Source organism: Pseudorca crassidens, chromosome 5, assembly GCF_039906515.1.
Source record: "Pseudorca crassidens isolate mPseCra1 chromosome 5, mPseCra1.hap1, whole genome shotgun sequence".
NCBI lineage: Eukaryota > Metazoa > Chordata > Mammalia > Artiodactyla > Delphinidae > Pseudorca > Pseudorca crassidens.
In genome coordinates this window covers 136,134,851-136,145,020 of record NC_090300.1, presented here as the reverse complement: position 1 = coordinate 136,145,020, position 10,170 = coordinate 136,134,851, and the positions used below count along the sequence as shown (strand labels likewise).

Below are 10,170 nucleotides of genomic sequence, written 5' to 3'. Positions count from 1 at the left end.
TCTTATTTCAGGAATCTCTTAGTTCTGACGGGCTCTCCAAAGTGTGTTTGAAGCCAGGCTGTGGCTGGCTTCAAAATGACAAATGGAAGGGAGAGTGACTTACAGTGAGTTTTCATAACCAGCTCCCTGGAAGGACAGAGGAATTTTCTCTGCAGCAGAAAATTAATTAAGGCAAATTTAGATGATCGGGTAGACACGCTAGCAGCACATTTTATGGATAATAATAGCATTGCATATTTAATTGCTTGACTTCCTTTTAAAAGCTTAAGAATAAAGAAGTAAGAGTCGTCATAAAATCCTAAAATAGTTTTAAGAGAAATTAATCATGAGTGTAGAAGCAGTAGCATAGTGAAGGAGCGGAGGTGCAGTGTATCATGACGAGATCTCATGCATTGCTTTGTCGTATGCATAATGGTCCATCGGTGTTGGGCTGTTCGGGGGAGGCATCCAAGATTGTGCCTGGTTGTAGTTGTTTTCGAGGGATGTTTCTCTGCCTTCTCCACTCCTGCCCCATGGCCGAATAATTCGTTAGTCCTTGCATCATTAAACTGCATGTAGAAGAATGAACTTAATGCCTATTTGCGCGGCTCGCTGTTGGTTTCATGTTTATTTCCCTCGCTGTTGGTTGCTGATTTGTTTCTCCTGATCGATGCCAAAATCCTTGCAAGGGGAGATCTTGTTTTATATTTTTAACTCCTGTATTGTTGAACATAAAATAACATGTTCAGTTTGTGTTTGTTAATGGCTATAGTTTCTGGTTCATTAAAAAAAAAACAGGGCTTCCCTAGTGGCTCAGTGGTTGAGAGTCCACCTGCCGATGCAGGGGACGCGGGTTCGTGCCCCGGTCCGGGAAGATCCCACATGCCGCGGGGCGGCTGGGCCCGTGAGCCATGGCAGCTGATCCTGCGCGTCCGGAGCCTGTGCTCCGCAACGGGAGAGGCCACAACAGTGAGAGGCCCGCGTACCGAAAAAAAAAAAGAAAGCAGATCATTCATTTTGCTTCTTATCTGCCCTCTTTCCCCTTCTGAACCCACTCTCTCCATTCTTTTCACCATCACTCTCCCTGCTTTTTTTCCTCTAAGGTATAGGTCACATGGAGAAGTCCTAAAAAAATGCATGTTCAGCTGGCCTGGCTGCACCTTTTTTTTTTTTTTTTTAAACCAATAAAGCCTTGCCTTAACTGAGTGTCACTTTATTTATTTATTTATTTTTATTTGGCCACCTCTCCCCTTCCTTCTGCACAGCCTCCTCTCACTAAGGCAGCCGCAGGGCTGGAAGGCCCTCACGTGGTACCCAGTGGCTGGCTCACAGCACAGACTTGCCTTGGACAAGAGCCAGACCCAGGGTTGGAGCTGGGCAAACACTATTGCAGCAGGGAGCCGATTGGAAGGAGGCCCAGGGTGGAGTACCCATGGGCTCAGTGGAGGCCTGGTTTTACTTAAGATATTCCGAACAGTGAAGGGGGAGTAAACAGTTTGCTAATTAAATCTGGAGGTGGCAGAAAATTTGGAGGTGTTGCAAAGCCCTCTGCACACAGAGGACGTTGGGTTAACACAAAGAGCTGTAGAAAAGGTGAGGCAGGGCTTGGGGAGATGAGATTCTGCCTGGAAAAGTACAAGCCGCCATCTGGAGAGAAATTAGCCATGGTAGTGTGCTCTGTGGGGTGTAAGTCAGTGGCGCTGTGATTGACTTGGAGCCAGAACTGTTAAGTTCTGTTTCTTGTTCTTGATAGTCAGTAGTAGTCGTTTATTTTTTTTGACCCCTAAATGTATTACTCAGGAGTAGGGCCAGCCCTGCTGTGTTTATAAGGCCCGGCCTTAAAGGTAAACTGATAAGAGGTGTGTTCCTCTAAAATCATTTGCTCGTTTGCTTCCATTTGCTTTGTCTCTGGACCCCGAGGGTGGCCAGGGGTCCAGGATCTTGGAGGTTGGTTCTAGGAACTGGAAGCGTGGCTGACCAGCTGGTGGGAGCAGCTGCCCACTCAGTGTGGATCAGAAGGCGCCCTGCTTCTGGGTGTGTGTCCGCCAGCAGGGATCCTGCCATCGGTCCCTGGGGTACCCGACAGTTTATAGGTTTATAGATCTCCCGCCTTCACGGCCCTGCGGCTTCCTAGGAGCTTCATAATCATATGCATAATGCTTTAGTGCTCTGAGCCAACTTGCATTTGCCAGTTTGAAAAACGACAGTCTTATGATGGGAAACAGGATTACCTCGAGGGTGAAGAGCAGCGACTTGGGGAGCTAGATGTCTGTTCAGGTCTCTGGGCGATCTTGGCCAAGTTGCTTCATTTCTCAGCCTCAACTTCCTTATCTGTAAAATGGCCCGACAGTTAGAGATGTAGATAGAGACCTTTGCTTGGGAGTGAACTTCAGCTGTAAAAACGTTAACTGTCCCTGAACTCAGTATAGATCATACTCAGAACCTTTTCAATATGAGTTCAGAGGAGACCCTACCAGATGAGGTTGCCCTGGGAGATGGCGTTGACACTAGATAAGAACTGGGAGAAAAATGGTGACGTCAAGCACAGCAGAGCTGATGCAGGACAGAGTTTCACATTTGAGTTTCCTGATGTGGTTGTATCAATGCCATATTATCTTCTTGCCTTCCGACATGTGAGAGTAAATAAATGTTTGCAGGGGGGGTTACATAAGCAATGATAGCTCCTTACTTAAGCAAAGATGATGACCAGTAAATGATGTGACGTCCTTGATGGAGGTGAGGGAAACTGACAGGGGTCACAGAGGGTCGACTCTTCCCCCTGAGAGCATCTTGCATTGGCTCTTGTGGACACTCGCCTGAGAAGAAAGGGGCCTGAGAGAGGCTTTCCGTGGAACTGAGGGAGGAAAGGTGAGTAAGTTGGAGGTTAGAGGCTTCAAGTTTATAAACACGTCTGTATAGCGGCTTTGCAATGCCTGTCGCTCTCTACATTTGAAGAGGAACTATTTTGGGGAGAGGAGGATTGTTGGATGGGTGACCTAATTTGTTTCCTTTGTTTCCTTCTGGCCTGAACTGGGCAGGTAACCCTGGCCCACAAGGTCTTAAACTGCCTGAAAGGAAATCCATTTGCTGATAGAGAAGATATACTTGGAGATAAAGAAGAGAATGTTTTGCTGACAGCTTCCGCTGCTTGGTTCTGGCTTTAGTCAAAGTATTAAAGAGCTGGTGACTGGACCACACTCCTCCAGTGTCTGAAATCTTACCCTTGGAACTCAAGCCAGACCATAATTACAGTGGTTATTGTTTCTTAATTGTTCTATCTGCATTCGCTTTCTCTCCCTAATCCAATGAGGCTGAGGACTCTTTGAGGGCACAGTTCATGACTCCACTTTCCACCATGACTGGACTCAATAAATATCTGGCTGAAGGGTTAAAGAGGGATTTAACTTCCGTAATTTATATTCTTCCTGTTTCCTAAAAGGACATAATGAATACAAGTGAATTTTTATCTGGAGAAATATTTTATTTATTTATTTATCTATCTATCTATCTTACAAGACACGTATGTTAAGTAGATTGTATTTATTTGGCCACCTGTGAGGCATGTGGGATCTTAATTCCCTGACCAGGGATCAAACCTGTACCCCCCACAGTGGAAGTGTGGTGTCTTAGCCACTGGACCGCCAGGGAAGTCCCTGGAGAAATATTTTATTTATTATTATTTTTTAATAAATTTATTTTATTTGTTTATTTTTGGCTGCTTTGGGTCTTCGTCGCTGCACACGGGCTTTCTCTAGTTGCAGCGAGTGGGGGCTACTCTTTGTTGCAGTGCACGGGCTTCTCATTGTGGTGGCTTCTCTTGTTACGGAGCATGGGCTCTAGGTGTGCGGGCTTCAGTAGTTGTAGCACGTGGGCTCTGTAGTTGTGGCTTGTGGGCTCTAGAGCACAGGCTCAGCAGTTGTGGCGCACGGGCTTAGCTGCTCCACGGCATGTGGGATCTTCCCCGACCAGGGCTCGAACCTGTGTCCCCTGCATTGGCAGGCGGATTCTTAACCACAGCACCACCAGGGAAGCCCTGGAGAAATATTTTAAATACAAGTCGGTATACTTAGCGCATTGGTATTCCTGCCTACTCTGGAAGAAATATCTTTATTGATCATCACTCCCTTCACCCCCCTTCAGTCCCTACTCTCCCTAGTAATCTAGTTCTTTCTGTGAATGAATGACTTGGTGTTTAAATACTGAGGTCTCATCCACCATCCACCCCCTTCTGTGCTGGGAAGCTTAGAATCATCCCTGTTTGAGGCTTCCCATCTCAGATATATTAACCCTGTCATGCGTGTATCGACAGACTGTTGGGATGAACTGACGCGGAGCTTCCAGTCTGTTTCTGTTTGTGTAGGCAAGGAAGACATTTTCTTGGGGGAGAATTTCTTTCTGAAGGACTGTGATGGGCTTGGTCAGAGACGAGCATTGGGAGACTGTTGACTGGCCACTAGGAGCTTAGGGGGTGGAGACTGGGAGATGGGAGATGTGGAGGAGGTTCCAGTTTGGGGTTGGACTTGGTGACCTCTGAGATCCTTTCTATACCTTTGGGAGGGTCAGCACTTGCCCAGGAGTAAATGGCTACAGTCGGGAAAGTTAGCTCTGAGATCCATCAGGGCAAAGGGGGAACTGGCAAAAATGCCTGCTTTTTGCTTCCTAGATCTGCATGCTCTTTGTTTTTATTTTATTTTTTTAATTTTTATTTTATACTGGAGTATAGTTGATTAACAGTGCAGTGTTAGTTTCAGGTGTACAGCCAAACGATTCAGTTAGACATATATCTATTCTTTTTCAAATTCTTTTCCCATTTAGGTCATTCCAGAGTACTGAGCAGAGTTCCCTGTGCTCTACAGTAGGTCCTTGTTGGTTATCTGTTTTAAATATAGCAGTGTGTACACTGCATGCTCTTTGAATGTGTTACTCATCTTTGTCTTGACCTTAGTGGGTACTCAATAACTGTTTGTTATTGAAATCATAAATTGGAGCTTTAAATTGCCTCTGCCAAGCGTCGAGACCTTTTATTTTTAGAAGTTTCCACGAGGCATTGTAAGTATGGCACAGGTTTCCTGCAAAGTTGAGAGGCAGGTAACCTGCCCGAAGAGTCTAATAACTTGGGTTTCCCCCATCCTCTCTCTACCGAAACTTGCTTTCTAGAAAATGCCTGTGTCAGCACGAATGCTTTCCAGTGGGTGGGATGAGGGGTCTCAGTTCAACGCGAGGCCAGGAGACCCAGGCTGCTAGGTTAACAGAGACAGGAGGTATGAGGAATTTGGTGGGGGGCTCTGTATTGCTTTGGGGAGCTTCTAGCTCCAGCTCTTGCTGGGGTGACGCAAGAGTGTGTCAAATGGATTCTCTGTGCTGGAACCTGCTTCTCCGGTGCCTCGTCCCGAGTGGGTGGCCTGGACATCTTTGGAAGTTCTTAAAAGTTTGACAGAAGATCAAGATCAAGAAACACACGGAGAGGGCTTCCCTGGTGGCGCAGTGGTTGAGAGTCCGCCTGCCGATGCAGGGGACACGGGTTCGTGCCCCGGTCTGGGAAGATCCCACATGCCGCGGAGCGGCTGGGCCCGTGAGCCATGGCCGCTGAGCCTGCGCGTCCGGAGCCTGTGCTCCACAACGGGAGAGGCCACAATAGTGAGAGGCCCGTGTACCACAAAAAAAAAAAAAAAAAAAAGAAACACAGAGACCACAAGCTTTTGAGATTCCCACACAGATGCTATGAAGGTAAAGTACATGAAGATCTATGTAACCCCAAACTCACCAGAAGGATTCCCTTGTATGGGCCTCGAGGTCTGTGTGAAAGTTGAGAAGCGTCGTCATATTGTCTTAGAAGGAAGGGGAGTCATGGGACTTCCTGGGGGACTTCCTCTCCAGGTGATCTAGTGAATAGTTCTTTCTCTATTCAGATTGACTTAAAAGGTGTAGAAGGTCATTAATTTGCTAAATGAACTCAGCTCATAGTGCCCCTGACCACAGACAAAATAGTTACATGTAAGCTGGTCTAGAAGTTTCCAGAAGTTTCCGCAATGCAGGATGCATTCAACAGAGTCAGTCAAAACAGGTGACTGGGCCTTTGACCTCATTTGGTTGTGCTGCCTGCTCTCCACTGCTTCTACTTTCTTTCCATTCTTCCCCCTTCTCAGTCTGCTGCTGAGAGAACGCACATCTGATCCTGTTTGGTAACTCACCTGCCTCCAGGCCCAGTGGTGCTGCATGGGCGTCACCTCTGCCAGCCAGGCCTAAAAGCACAGCACGGTGGTAAGTGCCCAGGTGATGAGGTCAGGTAGACCAGGTTTGCAGTTACCAAGTGATGAGGCCAAGCTGACCAGATTCACTTGGGTCAGCAATTTTACATCTCGCCCCCTCAAATTCTATCTTCACATGGAAGATGGGGGATAGTAAATGTCCCTGGTGTAGGGGTTAATAGCACGGCTCTGGGACCAAGCTGCCTGGGTTTGAATCTGCCCTATCACTGTGAGCTGTGTGATTTGGGGCAGGTCACTTGACTCTGCCTCAGTTGGCTCATCTGTAAAATAGGATTGTTGGGAGGAGTCAATGGCTCCTCCCAGATATGCTAAAAGCCTGGGATAGTGCAAGGCGGACATTAAGTGTTGTGTAAGTTTTTGCTCTAATGAATTACCTGAAGGGGCATTACGTGAGCAGATGGAATATAAAACACTTGGGCAGAGTGTGGGCTCAATACACTTCAGCTCATTTGCTTGTTAATCTTGGCAGAGAATAAATTCCGATTATATTTCCTCATTTCCTATTGGATCTTCCATTTTCCTGTTTCAGAGCTCTCAGGATCAAAACCATCACCAGCAAATGAAGGGAAATCTTGTTGCTTCTTGCCATGTAGCAAGGAGAGAGCACTGGACTTTGGAATTAGACAGAATAGACTTTTTTATTTTTATTTCTTGCGTTACGCGGGCCTCTCACTGCTGTGGCCCGTTGTGGAGCACAGGCTCCGGACGCGCAGGCTCAGCGGCCATGGCTCACGGGCCCAGCCGCTCCGCGGCATGTGGGATCTTCCCGGACCGGGGCACGAACCTGTGTCTCCTGCATCGGCAGGCGGACTCCCAACCACTGCGCCACCAGGGAAGCCCCAGAATAGACTTTTGAGTCCTGGTTCTGACATTGACTAGCCCTGAAATTTGACCCTGAGTTTGTTTCACCTGAGCAATGGGAATTGGGATACTTGGAGGCGAAGCTGGGTATGTAGTATTATCCATGTTATTGGTGAGCAGACACGTTCAGAGATTTGCCCACAGTCACACAGTTAGCCTAGAAGCTCTACAGACTGTGTCCAGGGTTGTCCTGGAGTCCTGTTATTTCATCGCACCATCCTCTGAAATAATGGTCTTTTTCTGCTTTTTCAAAGTCTAGACATTTTCCTTAAAAGAGTCTTACCTGAGCGGTTCATGTGACTTGTCTCAGTTGAGAAGGGGTTTCTGCTGCTTATAGAAATGCATTGTGTTCCCGCAGAACTGTCTTAATTGCACTATTTGGGACTTTTTTTTGCAAAAGCATTTTATTTAACTCTTCAGTTCATTAACTATATTTAGTGAAAACTGCACCTAATAAAGTTTTGGGGCACTCTTTTTATGTCTTAGTGCTGTAGCTCTGTTGTTTGATAACATTGTAGAGAGAAAATAAATATAACTTAGATGTTTTATTTGACTTACTTCTCTTTGTTGGTACCTTTGGTAAGGTGTGAAAAACTGAAAAGAGAAATCTTATTTTGCAGTGGAGTTACTGCTGTTTAAAAAATGGTGTTGGGTGCCAGGACAAAGCTGTTCAAAGCCCTGAATGGTAATGGTTCACTGAGAATGGTTGAGAATGTGCTAAAATTTAAAGATTTGTTTTACAGGTGGATGAAGAATTACAGTGGCTGCTCCTAAACTTAAACAATAGATTTTGCGGTCGTAGCTTAAAAGCGTGTCACGTTGGGCTCCTGGGTGGTATGGTTACTGGAATGGGGAAACAAAATTGTCATTTTTTTTTGAATTTTTATTTTTTTTGGCCACACCACGCAGCCTGCGGGATCTTAGTTCCCCAACCAGGGATTGAACCCGTGCCCTCGGCAATGAAAGCTCGAAGTCCTAACCACTGGACCGCCAGGGAATTCCCTTAATTTGCTATTTAAATTGGTTGAAGCGAAAGAAACTTCTACTTATCACTATTTTCAACTATTGATATGTTACTGCCAATGATCCCATTTGGATAAAACTGTGCACAGAGGACTGCGTCAGTTGAAAACATGGGTCTTCGAAATGTTGCAGACCATTGGTGCTAGAGCATCCTTTTAGAGGACTGGTGGTCCATTTCACTCACTACTGAGCCTGAGGCTTAGAAACACTGGCTTCCCTAGAACTTAAGTGTGTTCGGTAATTTCATGGTAGGAACATTATTTATTTCTTAACAACTGGAGTTTTTGCTCACCTTTACTTCTTAGAGGTTCAGTTGCATATGTGTGTTTCACATCATCCTTTGTGATGTGAAAACCAAGGCTCAGAGAGGTTAAGTAATTTGCCCAAGGTCACACAGAAGTGAGTACTGGAGCCTTCTGTTTTCTGAAATTTCAGAATATGAACTTTAAAAAAAACTCTAGAAACTGTTTTTTTTGGGGGGGGAGGGGGGCGCTGCGGGTGAGTAATTTAAACTAAGACTTCCAGCTTGGTATTTTGCCAACTTTCTGTTATTTCTTGTTATCTGACCATAAAATAGAAAGCCAACCTCATTAAGAATTTTAGAATGAGGGTTTTTTTTTCAGAGAAGATGGCAAAGTTGAGGTAATTAAGAGTAAATCTAACAATCTATCCCTTCTTAAGAAGTTCAGGAATAATAAGCAGGCATAAAGCCACTTGATGTGTGAGTTCATGTACTTAGGCAAGGAGAGGAAGCAAGCATGCATCGTTTATTAAGCACCTGCTCTGTGGCGGGCTGTGTTCTTTCACTCATGCTGTGTATAAACCGCTGACGTTAGTAAGGTGTGGGTCCTTTCCAGGATTCATTGTCTCATTATGAAGCAGGTGTTGCTTCACCCATGGAAAAGGTGGCAGAAACCTGGGGCGTTTTTAATTGGTCCAGTGTGGGGAGTTGGTGGGCAAAGCAGGTCTCGAATTCGGCTTCTGATTCCAAGACCAGAGTTCCTTCTCCTGCCCCACAGCCTGTGTTACATAATGTTTCTTTATGTTTATATGCAACATAAATCTCCAGTTGGACGGCTGGGAAGTGCTTTTGGCTGGCTTTGTTGCTTCAGCTGTCTGAGAAGAATGGCTTTCATAAACACGGAGAGGGAATTGGGTTTTCACTTTGTGATAATTCATATTACAGAAGTGGGAAAGATCATTATCACGGGAATTCCATGAATCCCTGAAGCAGTGGGTCCTAAATGAGTTCACCTGCCCTAGGATGGTCACGTTTTTCTCTTTTGATATTTAATACCACTGATACCTTTTTTTTAAAGACAAATTTCATGAATGGAAATTTAAAACTCAAAAGAAAGGAAAAATAAAACCTCATCCATAAACTCTTCATTCTTTTTCTTTTTTTAAATTGAAGTATATTTGATTTACAGTGTTTCAGGTGTACAGCAAAGTGATTCAGTTATACATTAAACTCATTCTTTTTTTAAAAAAGTATTTTATTTATTTGCTTGTGCTGGGTGGGCTCCTTAGTTGCTGCTCAAAGGCTCCTTAGTTGCGGCTCAAGGGCTCCTTAGTTGTGGCATGCGAACTGTTAGTTGCAGCATGCATGTGGGCTCTAGTTCCCTGACCAGGGATCGAACCCTGGGCCCCCTGCCTTGGGAGTGCAGAGTCTTAACCACTGCGCCACCAGGGACGTCCCTAAACTCGTAGTTCTTAAACAGCTATTGCTAGTGTTTGTTTGTTTTGTTTTTTATTTTACTGTGGTATTATATAAAACATAAAATTTACCATTTTAACCATTTTCAAGTGTTTTCAGTGACATTAAATACATTCACATTGTAGTACAACCATCACCACCATCCATCTCCAGAACTTTTTTTTTTTAAAATAAATTTATTTATTTAATTTTTGGCTGTGTTGGGTCCGCGTTTCTGTGCGAGGGCTTTCTCTAGTTGCGGCGAGCGGGGGCCACTCTTCATCGCGGTGCGTGGGCCTCTCACTGTCGCAGCCTCTCTTGTTGTGGAGCACAGGCTCCAGA

General features: G+C 45.3%; 1 protein-coding gene across 3 annotated transcripts in view; it reads left to right on the top strand.

Annotated features, from left to right (window-relative positions):
• Positions 1-10,170, top strand: part of TIAM1 (TIAM Rac1 associated GEF 1) — a 398,067-nt gene that overhangs the window by 25,889 nt on the left and 362,008 nt on the right. The gene's annotated exons all lie outside the window — the stretch shown is intronic.